The sequence below is a fragment of the Sarcophilus harrisii genome, chromosome 2 (assembly GCF_902635505.1).
Source record: "Sarcophilus harrisii chromosome 2, mSarHar1.11, whole genome shotgun sequence".
Lineage (NCBI taxonomy): Eukaryota > Metazoa > Chordata > Mammalia > Dasyuromorphia > Dasyuridae > Sarcophilus > Sarcophilus harrisii.
This window is the reverse complement of record NC_045427.1, coordinates 193,955,971-193,974,717: the sequence shown is the minus strand read 5'-3', so window position 1 is coordinate 193,974,717 and position 18,747 is coordinate 193,955,971.

Sequence of the window (18,747 nt, the reverse complement as noted above, 5' to 3'; positions counted from 1 at the left end):
CAATCTGATATAGGTTGTACAGTCCTTTGAAACATTTTGTTTGTTTTTTCTTTCTCATAGTTTTTTCCATTTTTCTTGCACAACATAATAAATATGGAAATAGGTTTAAACTTTTTGAAAATACTATGCTTTTATCCATGTTCAGTCTCCATAATAATGTCTATTGAAGTAATGCATCTTTTAAATGTAGCACTTAAAAGAATTTGCGTATTCTTGTTCTAAAAGATGTCCTTGCATTTGTATCATAAAAATGCTATATTGCTCTAAGATTCAGGGAAGACTTCATGGAGGAGAATCTTGGGCAAAGAGTGTCCCTTCTCTACTCATTTTTCTTTACTGGAAAATGAGTGGATAGGACTAACGGGCCTTTAAGGTCTCTTCAGCCTTCTATTATTTTATATGATGTTTGAGTTGTGTTTTGGAGGATGGAGGATCATACTTGTTTGTTTGTTGAATAAATCCTTCATGGATTCTTTTTTTAAAGATTCTGATATGGTCTCAAAGGGACCCACCAGGTGCTTCTGTCATATTTAGCCAAACCCCATTGATCTTGTCCAAAGAGACTGAATTAATTTTTCCCCAATGGAGGAAAAAGTGCTTACTAGAATTTATCATTCTAGTAATGCACATGTGTATATATATATATATATATATATATATATATATATATATATATATACACACACACAGAAGTTTAGCATGAATTAATGACTTTACATCTCTTAGGCTTATAGGGGATAATCAGCAGAGGGCATTAGTATTATATACAGTAGGTCATATATCTAGAATTGAAAGGGACCTTTGTGGCCATTTGGTCCAATGCTTTTCTTATACGAATGAGGGAGTTGAGTCTCAGGGTACGTTAAGTGATTTGCTGAGGTCATATGGATAGTCAGCTTCAGGGCTGGAATTTGAACCCAGCCTCTGGCTTCTGATTTTTCTATTATATCACAATGTCTTTCTAAAGATGTGCTAAATGGGTTTTGCTGGTGATATTATTATTTTCCTCACTTTTGTGTTCTTTTTCTATGAATCCCTTCTTCCTGAGGAGAATAATCTGGGTCTTCTAGGCTATTTTTGGGTCCATTTTTGGCTTGGTACCTGAAGCAACTGTTAGATATGGGAACCTTTCAAACAGGACATTCATATAGTTATTAGGGCATTGAAAACCTTGCCTAGCTAAGTGTAACTCAGGAAGCCTCATTTGCTTTTTCTTCCCCCCACCCTTTTTTTTGCTCAGTTATTCAAATAAGTCCTCAACAAACTTTTCCCACTTGTCACATCTCAGCTCCCCATCAGTTATTTTCTAAATTCACCCCATCAGCTTAACACCAGGCAGGCTTTTCTGACTCCCCAACACCTAAAATGGCCTTGTAGACCCTGCGGACATTAAGGTACTGGCAAACAGATTGGGTAGGGAAAAATATGTGTGTGTGTTCTCACAGAACCTGAGAAAATCACACCTTCACTTTGTTAAAAAAAAAAAAAATCTGTTTGTGCTGCTCCAATAATCACTTCCTAACTAGTGGGATAGCAGACCATATGTCTGTATGGTGGCTGGATAAAGAAACTACCTACCTCTGATTCTAACAAAATCAGTTACTAAAAAACAAAATCGTGCCCCTTCCCCCATACCTCTAAACAGGGAGAAGGAGTTTCTGTTTCTAAATGATAATCTCAGTGCCACTTGCTCATGAAATATAAATGAAGAAAGGCTTTTTTTTTTTTTTTTAAATGAATATACCAGGCTACTCTGGGGTGGTTAGGGTTGAAGGCATTAAGCAGTTAGTATAAAAGTCCAGCATCCCCTGGGCAAATCCTGGAGCAACTGCTGAACAGGAGGAGCTAACATTCTAAGTCTTATTTGTCACTAACTTGCTCCCTAGTCTCTGAGAAGTCACTGATTTTAATTTTTGGTTTTAAGACTTATTCTCTATAAATGGGAGGCCCAGATTTTTTATCTGGAAGGGACTCAAGACATATTTACTCCAACTCCTCCAAGCTCACCAGGTAGTAAATAAAAGAGCTGGAATTTGAAGGCAAATCTCTCTGCAATTCCAGCACACTTTCCACTGTAGCCCCAGTTTGGAAGAGAAAATGGCTATGTGATCTTGGGCAATGCAGTCATCTCTTTCTGAGCCTGTTTCCCTATGGTTCAGTTACCATTGCAGACAGACAGGAACTATGATGGGTTTGCTTCTCTTCTCTCACACTTAGTAGTGTGCTACTACACACGTAGTAGCAATCTTGGCAAGGCATTTTTGGATCTCATAGCCCTGTTGGACTAGGCAAGCACTTGATAATACAATTAAAATACTATCTAAAAGTGAGCTATTGTTATGAATATTTGAACTGTCTACTTCATTGGGGAGGAGGGGGTCTGGGAAGGTCAAATACGATGTATCAAAAGTCCTTGGTGAACCCTAAGGCTCTAAATATCAGCAATTAATTGTCAGTAAGAGAGCTGGGAATCAGGAAGACTTTATTCAAATCCTCCCTTTGATAGATGATGATTGTATGTTCCTGGGCAAGTCCTTTAATTACTGTATACTTTAGGCAACTCCCCAGGTCTTATCTACCAAGTGATAGGGGAGTTTCCCACACTGATGAAATCACTGCTCCTTCTTATAACTGTACTGTGATCATTATTAGGAAGCTGAGTGCTGGAGGACAGAGGGACCTGAGCTTCAGCTACTTGCTAGCTGCGTGACCCTAGGCCTTAATCCACTGGAGAAAGAAATGGCAAACTACCTTAGCATCTTTGCCAAGAAAATCCCATGGCCAGTATGGTCTGTGGATGGGATCATGAACAACAACATTATCATTATCATCACTATGTATCTTTCCAGTTCTAATGCCTATGATGGCAACAGGGACGCTTTTTATTTATTTATTTATTTATTGACCGTACTTGGAATAAGGATTTGCATTTTCAGTCCTGGCTTTACTTTAAATAAAATAACCTCCTTACTCTAGTCAGCCTTCTGTCTTTTTTAGTCAACTGTGTAATGTTTGACTATTTTTGTTTCTGTTGGTGCTCAAATAGTAAGAAGATTTTGCTTACTTTTATTTTGGGGGGCAAGTCAACAGGTGTGGTGCTTCCCCTGGGAACCATTCAGGCTTGGTGTCCTGATGGATGGGCAAACATTTCTTAGGTAGAGAAGTTATGAGTGCCATATGAGGTATTATAATTTTTTTAAAAATACATTTAAATGGTGCTTTACAGAGCACTTTCCCAGGCTTCATTTTGTCTGAGACAAAGACTATTCAATTAAAACAACAATAGCAAAACACTTTACATATATTTTCTTATTTGATTCTCTCAATAGCCTTATTAAATGGGAACTATTTTTCTCACATATTTTTGTTTAGTTATTTTCAACTTTTTGTGATTCCACTTCACTTTGTGAACCGCAGATCCCTGGGATTTTCTTGGCAAGGAAATTGAAGTAGTTTGCTATTTTCTTCTCCAGCTCATTTTACAGATGAGGAAACTGAGGCAAATGGGTTAAATGGCTTGTCCAAGGTTGCCCAGCTATTAAATATCTGAGGCCAGGTTTGAACTCAGGAAGATGAGTGTTCCTGCTTCAACCTGGAACTCTTTCCCCTGTGTGCTACCTAGCATGCTTTCATGGTCAAGTACCACTGTCTGGCATGGGTCCTCTTAAATCCAACTTTAGTTTGATCTACTGTACCAGTCTGAAAAAAAAGTCATAGTCAGGGAAAATATTGCAGGGAGACTACTTTTGATTCAAAAGAAGGATCTTGTTTGACAGAGCAGTATGACAATGGAATGCAGAAACATGGCAGCAAAACAGATGGAAATTCAGCTTCAGGGTGACCTATGTTTAAATCCTAGAGTGACATTGTAGATCATGTGAGGTAAGGCAAATCACACCTTTTGGTATCCCAGGCAACAACTCTCTAACTTGTAAACAGTTGCCTATCTGCATTGGTAGAGAGGGTTTTTCTTTAGACTCCCTACCCTGAATGGCAAGGAGGGGCCAAAGAGTACAGTACAACTCCCCAACTATAATATTGTGCTTCAACTTGGGTGGTAGTGGGTTCCCCATCACTAGAGGTTCTTGAGCCAAGTATAGCTGACCATGTTTCATATACCTAGAATTAGAAGGGACCTTAAAAATCATTTAGTGCAGATTGTTGAAGGGATTTGATCACAGTCATGTAAGTAGCAAAAGAAGGATTTGAACCTAAGCCTTCTTACACTATATCCAGGATGGTGGAGAAGAGAGGTAGAAGTGGATGTCTTGTAGAGAAGGTTGAGGTTTTAGGTAGCAGTCTGAAATCTACTTGGCAATCATTTTTGATTCTCCAACACCATTCAGCAGAATTGATAACAGCACTTTAATGAATGCTCAACCTTCCTTTTCTGTCATGAATTTGTCTGTGAGTCAGGTGATCTAAGTTCTAGTCCTGTTTTGTTTTGTTTTTTTTTCCCATCATTTAATTGGATGGCTTGGGTAAATCACTTAATATTTCTGTGACTCAGTTTCCTCATCTGCAAAATGCAGAAAATAACAACTACCCTACTTATCTCATAGAAATGTTGCTATACAATGACAAGAGAAATACAAATGTTTCAAAGGTTATTATTAGTTTTTGAGGTCATCTTATTTATAAAATATTTACTTTTGTTTTTGTCTACTGAAAATTTACCAAAAATTTCCACTTATTGTATGTTTCACAAATTTCCCAAACTTCCAAACTCTATAATGTAGAATATTATATGAAATACAATACTTTTGTATTTCAGTGTTGATACCATTTGCTGACCTGAACAATAAATTTATCAAGCATCTACTATATGCAAGATATTTTGGAGGTACAGGGAGATGAAAAATGATTCAGTCTTTACCCAAAAGAAATCTAAATTCTAATATGGTGTTGGGAAGAAGGCAGAAGATTTTATACCACTACTATTCCTAGTAAGGCAGACTTATCTGTGACTGTACCAATGAAGTAAACAAGGCCTCAAGGCAGAGTCCAGAGTGTTGTAATGTGACAAGTGAGGAGAAAGATGAAAAATCTCCCCTCTTCTACTTCTCATCTTGATATTGTCACACTCCTTCACTCCCCTACATGTCTTCCTCAAGTCCTTCTTTTTTCTTTAGTAACTCACATGGAAAGACACGGACAGGAATAGGATGAGATAACACTGATGGGTTGCTATCTATACCAATGGAGGGAGTTTCTACACTGATGAAAGGCAGTGAAGTATTCTTGGAGAAGTATGGAGTACACACTGAAAGAAGTATGCATGTCCAAAGGTATGTTCCCCTAGGTAGAACTGACCAAATTATTTATCTAAAGCTCAGAGAGTTTGATAATGTTATTAATTTGTGGGTCTTCAGGAGTGTTACTTCTATCCTTGATTCACTACCTCTAGTCAAATTCTAATTTGTCTTTGGCTAATTTCTATCGCACTTTCTTTTATTCTTCTACTCCCTCTATGAACATCTTTGTTGAAACCTATTCTTTTTAAGACATTGTTAGACTCAATGGCCACTAAGTCAAGAGGTCCTTTCTAACTTTGAAATTTTGTGATTTCTGTGATTCATTTATCTTCCTCCTGGATTCTTTCCCAAATACATAAAAGGCAAAGTTTTAAACCATTTAGATGTCTGGGAAACAAACCTCCTGGGACTTAGATATGCAAAGAGTATTATTCTCTTCCAAGTAATCACCATGTGTTGTCCCACTGATGTCACAGAGAAGAGCATTTTGGAAATGCTTCTTTCAGAGACTTCACAAATTCTGTGTTAGAACTTTGAGAAACCCAGTAAGATCATGTTTATTAGGGATAAATTTTAGGCTACAGCAAGAGAGACATAGTATCCAGGACTAGTGATATCATTGTTGTGTTTTCCTATCTAATCAATCTACATCTGCAGGACTCTGTTTTAGGGAGGTTATTACAGATTTTTAAAAAGAATGTTCTGACGTACATTGGTAGAGGGAGTTTCCTTGTTTGAGAGTTCCTCTATATCAATAAAATCACTGCTCTAGTTTCTATTCCTATTCTATTTTATCCACAAAATGGTGTGACTTAAATGATGAAAGGCCTTGAGATATTCACAGGAAGATGAGTAGGAACAAGCACTGTTAAGCTTGGTATAGAGCTATCCAAATTATAATTTTCCAGAGTTGAATGGGCTACCTTGGTAAAGACCATGGTTCCTCCTTACTTTCACTAGTGGCCTCTTGTTGGATAGGTAGTAAAGGGAATCCTTTTTCAAGTACAAGTTGAAGTGAATGGCCTCTGAAATCACTTTCATCTCTGAGACTCTGAGTTGCTGCCTGGATCAAAACAAATCTGTAGCACTAAGTTCAATTCTGGGACCACATTTTTGCAATGATATAGATAAGTTGGTGCACATTTAGAAGTGGGTGACTAGGCCAATAGAAAGATTGAAGACATGACTTGAAGAGCAGTTAAATACTTCTTCTGGAAAAGAGATGACTTAGGGATGACATGTTATTTGTCTTTAAATATCTGACATACTGTCATAAGGAAGAAGGGTTCAACTTATTCTCTTTTCCTACAGAGGCAGTATACTTCCTACATGGAAGTATACACCATCCTAGGCTTATAGTTAGGAACACCTGATTCAAATTGGACTTCAGACACTTACCACTTTGTGACCTTGAATTATTCATTTAATCTGTCTGCCTCAGTTTCCTCAGATGAAAAAGGAGGGTAATAGCACCTACCTTATACAGTAGAGCAGCTAAATAGTCCAGTAGAGCACTAGGCTTGGAATCAGGAAGATTTGTCTTCATGAATTCAAAATCAGGGCTCATACACTTACTAGCTATGGGCAAGTCACTTAATCCTGTTTGCCTCAGTTCCTTATCTGTAAAATGAGTTGGAGAAGGAAATGGCAAACCACTCCAATATCTTTGCCAAGAAAACCCCAAATGGGGTCATAAAGTCAGACATGACCGAAAAATGACTAAAGAACAACTTCAAACCCTACAAGGTTGTTAAGTGAGGGTCAAATAAAATAATTTTTGTAAAGTGCTTAATACAGTGCTTGACACATAATAAGCTCTATATAAATGTTATTATTATTATTAGGTGCCAAAGGACAAAAATAAATGCAATGACTAAAAGTTGCCTAGAGTCAAATTTAGGTGTACTGTAAGGGGGGAAAGGAGGGCACTTCTAATAGAACTGAGTGGGAGTAAAATGGGTTGCTGTAGGAGATGGTGAGCGTCCTTTCCCTCTAGAGATTTTTTTTTTCCCTTACAAGATTCAAATTCAGGTATGGGTTGGACTGCATGGCCTCTGAGACTGCTTCCTACCATAAGATTCTGTCATTCTATGACCCTATTGGTATAATTTGGACCAATATTTGCCTTTGTTTGGCTACATTCTTTTTATCTCTGGTGCCAGGGAAATTAAAAATATGACAAAATAAAAATCTTCTCACTTGGGAGGAGTTACTGTGACAAGACATTTAGTGAAACCCGTTTGTTCTTTGTCAATCTATTTAGTCATGAGGTCAGCCACTCAATGAAGGAAGCAGTCCAGTGGTTTTTTAATGAGAACAGAAACATTTTCCTTTCAGGGTATTTCCATGTACTCGCACTATTAAAGATCAAAGGCCAAAGAAACCAACCAGAGACTGGAGAAGAAGAATCAGGAGGCAGCAAAGCTAATTATAGGGAGGTCAGAGGGGGCTGGTGACTGGGAGGGGTGGCTGCCAAAAGCAGCTTTGGGCTCCACAGCAATGCCGCTTCTGCTAATCTTGAGGCAATCCTTAACTTTCAGAACCTCTTTGTTCACAGAGGAAAGACAAAAGTTACAAAAACAAAGCTGAAAGAATTGTTCCCAATATATACTTTATTGGTCAACAATAGCTTTTTCTCCTTGCCTTTATATGACAATCCTATCCTATCTGTCCTTCAATCTGTCTTTTAGTTGAGTCAACAAGCATTTATTAAGTGATTATTATGTGCTGGGCTCTGTATTCAATTCTGGGGGTGCAAAAAGGAGATAGATGGGGGAGGGAAGGAAGGAGAGAGAGAGAAGGGAGAGGGAGGGAGGAAGGAAGGGAGTGTGAGAGAAGCAGAGAGAGAGAGAGAGACAGACAGACAGACAGGCAGACAGAGACAGAGAGAGACAGAGAGAGAGACAAAGAGAGAGAGACAGACAGAGACAAAGACAGAAAGACAGAGACAGAGACAGAGACAGAGAGAGAGACAGAGAAAGAGATGGAGAGAAAAAGAGAAAGACAGACAGAGAGAGAGACAGACAGACAGACAGACATGGGCATAGACACTCATACAGAGACAGAGAGACAGAGACAGACACAGAGAGACAAAGATAGAGACAGAAAGAAATGGTCCCTACCCTAAAGAAACCTTAGCTCTAATGAAGGAGACAAAGTATAAGTAATCCTAGGAATATGTAAGATATATACAGGGGACATGTACAGTAATTTGGAAGAAGGAATTGTTTTCAGCTATAGGGATGGTGGAAAGGTCTCCTGCAGAATAGGATCTTTGTCTCGAAAGGGTAGGGAAACTAAAAGATGAAGGGGAAGTAGGGGCAGAACCAGAGCAAAGCCAGAGAGAGAGGATGGAGTATCTTGTTAGAGGAATTGCCAAGAGGTTGAAATGACCAGATAATAGAGTTTGTGGAGAGAAGTGAGATGTAAGAAGACAGGAAGGGGTCAACTTAAAAAGAGTTTTAAAGGTGAAGCAGAGTACTTGACATTTGATCCTGGAAGTAATAATTGGGAGACGCTGAAGCTCAATGAGCAGGAAGGTGACATTCAGCCTCTTAAGAAAATAACTCTTCTGAACTAAACCATTTATCATCAAGTAGGTGTCAGAAGGGAGGAGAGTGTCCTTGGCCTAAATGGATCCTTGAGGACCTGCAAGAGGGGCCCCTTTATTTTCTATTTGAACAGTGACTAAGATATGCTGTTAACTAACAATGTGACCTGAGAACCCGTCAGTCTTCTCCAGTTTCCCAGTTTCCTCCTCTATAAAATAAAAATGGTTGGGTCAGGTGATCTCTATGATTCTTTTCTTCTGATAGCCCATGTTCAATGTTCTGATGTTTGTTCCAACATCACTCTATTGTCCCTCCAGATCTGACATTCTGTGCTCTAATATTAGATGTTCTATGGTAGGTTTCTTTTGGCTTAATCTCTTGAGTGCCTCAGTCCATAATGATTTCTCACCCAAATGGTTTTCTCTTCTTTATTTTTGATAACTTTCCTTGACTTGTTCTACTTTGTTTCTTTCTTTCTTTTTCTTTTCTTCTTTTTTTTTTTTTTTTTTTTTTTTGCTGAGGCAATTGGGGTTAAGTGACTTGCCCACTGGTCATACAGGTAGGAAGTATTAAGTGTCTGAGGTAGGATTTGAAATCAGGTTCTCCTGATTTCAGGGCCAGCACTCTATCCACTGCACCATCTAGTTGCCCCATACTTTGTTTCTTTTTAAAAATAAATTTGTATTGCTATCTTTATCTTTTGCTTATCTTCCTATATTCCTTTCTCTCCCACCCCAGTTATTTTATATAGCAAAGAATTTTGTTCTAAAGAAAAAAGAGGAAAAAAAATCATTAAAACTGATGAATGCATTAAAAAAAAAAGTAATGATCCATACCTGTGGACCTCTCAAAAGTGTGAAGAAGTGAGATGGGGTGTTTTCTCCTATTGTCTCTGAGGTCATGCTTCTTCGTAATTTTGCAAAATTAATTTTTGAATTTGACAATTTTTTTTTGGATTATTGGTTACATATAAGAACACAGAAAGGCAATTAATATTTTCTCAATTGAACTGCTACTGAAGTAGTTCTAGTACCTTATGCGCTGACTACAAATGTAATAGAGCATAGCAAGAATCAGGGGACCTGGGTCACCTTGGATAAAACATTTAAGTGTGAGAGATGAGCTTAGTCAGTCACTTTCTTGATTCCAGGCCCTGGATTTCTCCCTTTCTATTTCCTCCAGAAAATGAAAGGGCTGAACTAAATGTTCTATAATATCTCTCCAGTTTGAAATCCTGTGATCCAATGAGAAGCTTCCCATCCCTGGTTTATCTTTCTTTTCTTTTCTTTTCTTTTTTTTTTTTTTTTTGAGGCCAAAAAAAAAGTCATTTGGTTCAGTGACTTGCTCAGGCCCACATATCTAGTAACTGTCCAGGTGTCTGAGGCTAAATTTGAACTCAGATTCTCCTGACTCCTGGGCTAGTGCTCTATCCACTGTGTCACCTAGCCTCTCTACCCTCTCTTTATATAACCATGAGATTTAATCAGTGCATAAAGAATCAATGTAGAGAATGGAAAGTTACCAAAGGAGATATTGCTGAGCTGCATAAAATTATTGTGTATCTTTTTTCTTCATTTCTTCTGAAGAAGATGAAGAATCATCATTTTAAAAAATAATGACGTTCTTGTTTTAATATCATGGTCATTTTTGGAAATCCTGTTTCTCCCTTCCGCATCCATATTCAATCACTTTCCACTTTGATCCAGTGAGCCTTCCCTTATAAGCAAAGCCAGTACATGAAGGATAGTGTCTGTTAATAGTTTCCTCATTTCTCTGCAGCAATGTTGGAAGTACATTTCCTCATCTCCTCATGGAGGCTAAAATTTGTCATTTAATTTATATGGCATAATTAGGTTTGTGTTAGTCTTCTTTCTCATTTATATTACTGTATTAATTGTGCATGTTGTTTTCCTGAGTCTCCTTACTTAATTAGTTCATACAGATCTTCCCATGTTTCTCAGAATTTTTCTTACTTGCTATTTCTCATAATGTAATAACATTCTATTTCATCCATATCCCACAATTTCTTTAATTATTCCACAGTTACTAGGCACCCACTTTGTTTCAAGTTCTTTGCTACCATGAAAATTGCTTTATGAATATTTGGCTGTCTATAGGACTTTGTTTTTTGTTTGGAACTCATTGGAGTGTAAGCCCTGCAGTGGTTTCCCTGGCTCAAAGGCTATGAACAATTATTTAAAAAATTAATTGATGGAATCTATGTTGAGTTTGGAATTCTATGAAGTACAGAAGTCTGATGGTGAGCAGTTTCCACAAGTGTAAGGATGAGGAAAATGAAATATTGTCAACAGGATTTGGCCCACTACTCTCCTAATCCATGTTAAAGGAACCTCTATCCATGCAGCTTCTGAAATGGTCTTTAATGAGTTGCTCACTTGGGATTCAAGAAGGCCTTTTACAGAGGTTTTATCTTCTTTTTGGACTCTGCACCAGAGTTGTAAATATTGGGCAACAGGGATTAGGTTTGCAATTCTCATGTCAAAATCAGCAAGTGGGAGTTGCGCCTTAGTCTCCTCTCAAAAATGGATCCATTTCAAGGATCAAGGGCAAGTAAACAGGTCTTCCAAAATACTTTTGTTTTCAGAAAGCCTAGCTCTGGAATTTGAGTTCTGAAAGGGTTTATTTAGGGGGAGTAGGTCAGGAGTAGAACATATACAAGTATGTAGTTGATTTATTTTGAACTGGTTCATGAGATCTAATTGTTAAATTTTCAAATTGAGTATTTATTCCTTAGAAATGCACAAATGCCACAAGTCAGGGCTTGATTTATTATCATGTTGATTATATAGACTTAGAAAAATAATGGATAAGATGTTAATAATGTAGATTACACTTTAAAACTATTTCATGAGTATTTTTTCCCAGGGAGGTGGTTGTTAAACATTTACAAGTACACCTCTGAATAGTCACCAGCTGTAAAAATCTGCCCACACACCTGATAGCACTGATGCCATCCTCAATGGGAAAGGTATTTTTGGTACCAAGTGCTAACTCTGGGGTAAGAGGGTAGATGAAGAAACAAAAAAGTGCTGCCCTTAGGGATTGCGAATGATGGAATTTGAGTGTCTAGGCTGTAGAGCTAGATATAAATCAGAGAAGAGGATGGAAGTAATGAATAGGGATGACTTCTATATATAGGAGTGATAGGTCAGAGAATTATAAGTTCAGAACTGTAAGGGATCTTAGAAACAGACTCAGAGAGAGAAGACTGACATACTTAAGCTGGCATCTAGGACAATGGCTCCAAATCCACTGTTTGACATTACACCATGACGTTTTTCTCTGTAACTTCCTCCTTCCAAACTTAAACCCAGCACTGATCCTGATGCTTAGGACTTAAACATACTTTGTTGTCAATCTGGAAGGAAATCAGACAATGAGACCAGAATACATGAAATAGATGTTTTTTCTCTTTTTTAAAGTATCCTTAGGAATTTGCCTAACATTCCTCAGAGATCAAATTGCTAGAGGTGGAAGGGACCACACAAGGCTTCTACCTTCTACAACCAGTGGCTGGGCCCATATTAGAACCCAAGTTTTCTGGCTTTTTATATTCTGTCTACTTTGACTCAAGGAGGAAGAAGAAATTCTGATTATTCTTCCAGGAGGTGTTCCCTAGGCCTAGCTACTATGGCAGAAATGGAGGTAAGAATCGAGGGACAGAGGGAAGGAGAATATGGTTGAGGTCAATATGAATTTTAGAATTCAGTGAGTTTTTTTTTTTTTCCTTAGTGATTTCTGAAAATGAGGTGTGAGTTTTTATTACATTTATGCAAATCAACTTTGGAGGTTAAACATGTAGGATGTGACTAATCATTCTGGCTTTTTCAGAAAGACTTGTTATATAGTTAAATTTTTTTTCTTTTTAACTTTCCATAGCATGATTTAAAAAAAAAAAATAGTATTTTTTTCCAGTTACATGTAAAGATAGTTTCAAATAAAATTTTGAGCTCCAAATTTTTCACTCTCCCCCATTCCATTCCCTCCCCACTCTTCAAGTCAGTAAGCAATCTGACATAGGTTATTCATGTATAATCATGTCAAACATATTTCCACATTAATCATGTTCCATAGCATAATTTGAAATCCTCAGAGTCCATTGAAATTACTTCATAAAGCCATTAGATAATAATGTTAGAATCAATCAATCAACAAACATTTATTAAGCACTTATTGTGTGCCAGGCCTTATGCAAAATCTAGGAATAGAGAGAGAGGAAAGAGATTGTCCCTGTTGTCAAGGAGCTCAGTATAATGGGGGAGATAATATATAAAAAGAAGCCAAGAAAGGGAAGGATACCTAGCATGGGGGTGGGGTGGGGTGATGAAGTCCACAGGAAAAAAAGAAAAGAAAAAAAAGGCTGCCTTAAATACCCTCCTTAAATTGAGGATCTGAGAGATGCTTTCTGCTGTCCACCCTCCACCCTTTCCAGTCAGAGAGAATAGAAAAGCCTCAGGGGTGGAGGGAACTGACCAAAAGGGCTTTTAGAAATTAATGAATCCAATTTCCTAATTTTACAGAGGAAGAAACTGATCTTAAATGAGATCTTAAATCTAGAACTGGAAAGTTCTTGTAGACCATCTAGTCCAGTGCTCTCCCTCTATCCCTTTCTATTTTTTACAAAGAAAGAAAGAGACTCAGAGAGATTAAGTTTCTTGTAGAAGGATATACAGATGCTGGCAGAGGCAGATACCATGTTCTTTCCACTGTTGCACAGTGATTCTCTGTGAATGAAAGGTGGAAGTGTTTTTCTTCAGGTGACACAGCAAATATAGGGATAGATCTGGGTCTATCCCTATAGAACTTAACTCCTCTGACTCATAGTCCTATGTATTTATAAATCAATTGTCAACTTTTCCAGAAATAATATTTCTAGAAAATAGCATGAAAATTAAAAAAAAAAAAAAAAAGAATGTTGATACATTGAACCTATGAAAAATACGTGGTTAGATTCCCAGTACCACCAAAAACTAATATTTTGCTAGAAGTTGTACACTTGAGAGATTCCTTTTCACTTTCTGGATGGGATTCACAAACCTTTTATGAATACTTACCTCCTTTTTGTGGATATAAAACTTGAAGTCCTCATTGGCTGTAGACATTCCAGCATGAAGTTTATCTAGCACTTTTATTTTCTCAATAAATCACAATTGCATGCTGGGGTTTAGTCACAGAATTTTCACTATACTTTGGGAGCATAATTGCAATACAAAACATGAGTTTTAAAGCCAAACAATGAAAATAAGCAACGAATATACAGGGAGTTCTTTGCTCCAGATACCAGATGCTTCACAAACTTGCATATTGTGCCTTTCATTTTTTTTCTCTACTGTGTATAGCTGTGAATGGATGCCATTGGGGTGAATACTTAAAGTTATGAAAATTAAACTTGGGAATGTTGACAATTGATGGCTTTTTTTTTAACTAAACAGGGAATACTCTGACAAGTTACTTGACCTTTTTAAGTGCTAAGAATTCAGGTGCTGGCAGCCCCATGTTCATCTTGGAGAGTAATTGTTTTTACTCTATCAACAAGGGAATGATACAGTAAGAGGTGCACGTTAGAACCTCATTTTCTCTATATTCAATTGATCCAAAACATTTATTTAGTGACTGCTAAATATGTACTGGAGACACAAAGGCAAAAATTCAACATTTCCTACCCTCAAGGAACCATCCTGCTTACAACAGCATATAACTGTATAAGGGTGTAAAATAAATGCAAAATCATTTGTGGGGGGGGGGAGGTACTAGCAACTGGGAGTAGGGGGAAATTAGAGAAGGCTTTTTATAGAATGTGATGCTTGAACAGAAGTTTGAAGGAAACTAGAGATTCTAAGTGCAAAGATATGGAGGGAAAGTACTGTAGACATGGAGGTGAGGTGGGGCAAAAAGTCTATGCAAAAGAAGAGAGATAAGAGATTTTATGTCTAAGAAACAGCAAGGGAGTCCTTTTGATTGGATTGCAGAGTGAGGAAAAGGAAGTAATGTATAATAAGGATTCAAAGGTAGGCTAGGGCTAGATTGTGAAAAGTTTTAAATTCCAAACAGTGGAATGTGTACTTGATATTAGAAGTCATAAGGGAGCCATGGAAGTTTATTGAGTAGGAGAGTACCATGGTTAGCCCTCTGCTTTAGGAAAATCACTTAGTTTTCGAAGGCTAGACAGAAATGGAGAAGAGACTTGATGCAGGGAAATCAATTATCAGCCTACAGTAATAGTATAGGTGAGAAACAAAGAGAATCTAAACTAGAGCCATAGCTGTAATAAGGGGACAGATGAAACACATTATAGAAGTAGAAAGTATAAAATCTGGCAATGGGTTGGATATGTGGGGATAATGAAAGTGAGGAATAAAAGATGACACACTGAAACTTTAAGCTTGAATGAATAGGAAAATGGTGGTTTTGGCAGTAATAGGGAAGTTCTGAAGAGAGGGTGTGTGTGTGTGTGTGTGTGTGTGTGTGTGTGTGTGTGTGTGTGTGTATGTGTATGTGTAGGGGAATAAGGAACTATAATGAGCTCTTTTGGACCTGCTGAGTTTGAGGGGATTATCTATTTCAAAATATTTAATGATTGGTTGGGGATGTCAGACTAGAGCTCAGGAGAAAGAGTAAAGCTAGTCATTTCCACTCCTGTTTTTGTCCGCTTGCATTTTTGATTTCCTTCTCAGATTAATTTTACCTTATTTCTAAGTCCAATTTTACTTGTGCAGCAAAATAACTGTAGGATATATATACACATATTTAACATATTTAACATGTATTGGTCTACCTGCCATCTAGGGGAGAGGGTGGGAGGAAGGAGAGGAAAAGTTGGAACAGAAGGTTTTGCAAGGGTCAATGCTAAAAAATTACCCATGCATATATCTTGTAAATAAAAAGCTATAATAAAATTTTTTTTTTTAAAAGAGTAAAGTTAATTACATAGCCCTAGGAGTTGTCTATATAGTTGTCTGTATAATTGTATAGTTGTCTGTATAATTAAACTCATGAGAGCTGATAAGGTCACCAAGAACAAAAAAAGAAGCTAGGTAGAACCTTGAGGAATACCCAGATTGGAATATATTATATGAATAATGATCTAGCAAAGAAATTTGAGAAGGCACATTCCAGTAGGTAGGAGGAGAGCCATCAAGAGTAGTGTTAAAAAAAAACCCAGAGAAAGAAATTGATCTAGCAGGAGAGGATCATCATCAGATGGTCAAGAAGGATAGGACTGAGACAAGGCCATCAGGTTGGGCAATTAAGAAAACATTGGTAACTACAGAGAGAGCAGTTTTAGTTGAGTGGTGAAGTCAGAAGCCAGATTGCCAAGGGCTGAGAAGTGAGAGAAAAGAAAGCTGAATCAGTCTACAAGAATTTATCAAGTGTTTGCTATGTACCAGCTACTATTCTAACTACTATAGACACTCCCTGCTCACAAGGATATCATATTCCAAAGGGGGTGCTAGCTTGCAAACCATTATATACAAATATGACAAATACAGGATAAACTAGAGATGATCACTGGAGGAAAAACACTAAGCAATATTAAAAACTTTTGAAGAAGGTGAGATTTGAAGAAAGGTGAAATAGACTGTTTGAAAAAGAGGGGGGAAAAGATATAACGTAATAGCTTGAGGGAATGGTAGTGTCTGGTAAGGGTTTCTATATCTGTGGAAAGTTGGATATGTTTATTGGCAGAAGTGAAGGAATTGCTACATAGGGCAAAGTTGAAGATTAGAGATAGAGGATATGAGACTAGGTATAATCTGCTGGAGAAGATGGGAGAGAGAGTATTGATGCTTCATGTATAAGATTTGGTCTTGAGGAGAATGATATAAATACACACACACATACACACACACACACACACACATGAGACTTCATCAGAGATTGGTGTAAAGGTAGAGAAATTATCGGGGTGAGGAAGGATGATGTAACTAATTTCTGATATATAAGGAAGGGGAGAAAAGGGAATTCCTGGTGAATGGAATCTATTTTCTCAGTAAAATATGAAGGGAAGTCCTCAATTTGTGACAGATAAGATTGTGTCTCCCTCTCTCTCTTGCATCATTTCCCACCTAGCCCTTGGGCACTATCAGCTAAAAATTTATGAGCAAGGTTGACCTGCAGCCTCCAGTTCAGCTCAGTAGTTAGGACAAAATTATAACCTCCTTCTATCTGTTTGGTTAGATCTGGCCTAAAGAATGTGCACAAAGGATCACATGGGCAGAGATTATTTGAGGATTACTTCCAATCTTCCACTGAATCTTATCTCTCCTAGACTATCTTCACCCCATTCCTTCCCCTCAATTATCTGGATAGATGTGTTAGAACAAAAAACCCAAGAATTGGAAATGGAAAGCCCAAGATAAAGTATATCCTCATAAAGAGGATTGGGCTGGGAAACTTTAGACTGGAGTGAATGAATGAATGAAAAATCATTTATTAAGTACTTTCTATGTACTAAGCATTATGCTAAATGCTCAGCTGACAAATAGAAAACACAAGACTATTCCTACTTTCTAGGAGCTCACTTTCTAATTTGGGGAGATAACACATAAAAGAAAGGTCAGTTGCAAGACTGATGGCAAAGCCCAGTAAAGAGCCCTCAGGCTGCTCTAGAGGGTCAGATTGGGGAAGCCCAGGAATCCTTAGGTTAAATCAAAAGGGCAGATGATGGTGCTGGGAGTCTGCAGGGCATAGAGGAAGGGCAAACGATGATATGGTATCTACCATCTCGTGGAGAGGAAAACACAGGATTGATCTTTCCCACCTTATTCAAACCATGTCAAGCAGTTTAAATGGGTTATAGATGGCCTGGAGCTAGAAGAAAGAGTAAAAAGAAAACAAGGGGGAGAAATAGCCCTTGTGGGAGCAAGTCTTAGCTTCTTTTGGCTTTTCTGAATAGAATTTAAACCCCTGCTCCTGATTAGTTTTGGAACCTTGGAGAAATCTCAGTTTCCCTAAAACCCAATTTCCTTATCTGAAAAATGGAAATAATAAAACTTGTTCTAACTTCTTCACAGCTATATGTAAAGGGCTTTGTAAGTTGCTATATATGTGCTACAATTTCATTTGAAAGGGAACTATGAGAGTAGTTTTTGAATCCCAATAAATGATTGGAGCTGCAACATACCTTAGAAGTCATCTTACTATAGTATAATGCTTAATTATAGTTCGGGAAACAGTCTATAAAATGAGGGGCTTGGTTTGGTGTGTCACACTTGCTTCTGGGGAAAGCTGAGGCTAGTGAACCTCTTTAGTTCAGTGATTCTTAGCTGCAGAAGTGATAGAGCTAATTAGGGCACCAATAACAATAACACTTTCAGTTTTGCAAAGTGCTTTACGTATATTATTTCCTTTTGTTCTCACAACTCTGAGGAGTAGGTGCTATTATTATCCTATTTTACAGATGAGAAAGATGTGGTTGATGAAATTAAATGACTTGTCTAGATCACAGGATTTAGAAGTAGTCTGAAGCAGGACCTTCCACCTTGAGCGCTCTAGTCACTACATGTTACCACCTAGCTGACTGGATGAGTCTCCCAGAGTGGAGAGCCACCAGATTGCGTAAGCAGGTGCAAATTGGTCTACGTTGAATCAAGGAAGTAGGTTAAAAGCTTGCATTCCAAGCAATACTGGAATAGGTGAGATAAAGGTATCTAATCTAAAAAAAAGTTATCTAAAAGTAATAAAATGAAGAGTTTAGACTAAATTATCTCCAGTTTCTTTTTAGCTCCAAAAAGTCATTTCAGCTCTCTAAACCTCAATTTCCTCAACTGTAAAATGAGGATAATAATATGAAAAAGAGGAAAACTGCTCTGTAAGATGCTTTCTCTTTCCCTGTTAGAATGTAAACTCTGGAGGCAGAGACTGTCTTGCTTTTGAAATTGTATTCCTGGTGCTACATAGTAAGCCAAAACAAATGTTTT